Genomic DNA, 1,081 nt, shown 5'->3' with positions numbered 1-1,081 from the left:
GGGCTGTTTACGGACCACGTGATCCACCGACCACTCTGAGGGATCTACGCCGAATCGCCGTTGAGGAGTGGGACATTGTGGACCAATACTGCCTTCATGAACTTGTGGATAGTATGCCACGACAAATACAGGTATGCATCAATGGGGGGACGTGCTACTGGGTATTAGAGGTGGAATAATGTGCCACAACCATTCAATGAAAGGAGAAAAAGACGGCAGATAAGGATTTGGTGTCACACTGCAGGAAGAGACGTCGAAACGCGACCCTTACAAAACTCGATTCCACTTCACCTGGCCACTTTGCCCTTTGCAATCTTTCACGTAATCTCACTTCTCTAGAGCAAAAGGAAGGTTTGAATAATAATACGCTTGTTTTATAGTAACAGAATCTATACAGTTTATACAGATATATATCGGATGCGCATTTCTGATATGATGCCAGAGAAAAAGACATTTTCCTCAGTGTGGCCACGTTACCCTGCGTTCCACTACACCTCAAACGTTTGACAATTAGCTACTCGATGTTTTTTTGAATGTCGATTACATTTATTCTTCAATTCCAGCGTATATACAAAGTACATCATTTAATAATATTAGCATGAGTATGAATGTGACTTTTTCATTTCACGATCTGTAATTACGTCGTCGTATGGTTAAGTACAGTGTGTCCAAAGAGTCAGGAAAAAATGCTAGAAAATATTCACAACGATGTATTTATTCACATACCAATAATTTTGGTTGGTACTGAAAAAACACTCCTTTCTTGTAAAACTTGTCATGTTAACGGATTTATTTTATTATTTTCGTACTTCCAATTTTTTGAAGGTTGACTGACATAATGGAAAGCAGAACAAAATGTATTTTGATAGCTACATTTTTAGGGTTGTTTGGCTAGAGCGTAATCGAGGGAAGACCAGTGTGAGAATCCCTCCGAAACAACCCCCCAGTTGGTATGGAGATTTACTGCAGCCATTTTTATCTTTTGCTCCGAGTTGGAACGGTCTGTTTCTGCAGCTCGGCAAAGGCTGTAACACCATAAAGAAAGCGACAGAACGAAGACTGGGGACTCTGTATCAGCTAT

The sequence above is a fragment of the Schistocerca cancellata genome, unplaced genomic scaffold (assembly GCF_023864275.1).
Source record: "Schistocerca cancellata isolate TAMUIC-IGC-003103 unplaced genomic scaffold, iqSchCanc2.1 HiC_scaffold_785, whole genome shotgun sequence".
Classification (NCBI taxonomy): Eukaryota; Metazoa; Arthropoda; class Insecta; order Orthoptera; family Acrididae; genus Schistocerca; species Schistocerca cancellata.
The sequence above is the reverse complement of the archived record's forward strand: the minus strand, read 5'-3'. Positions refer to the sequence as shown.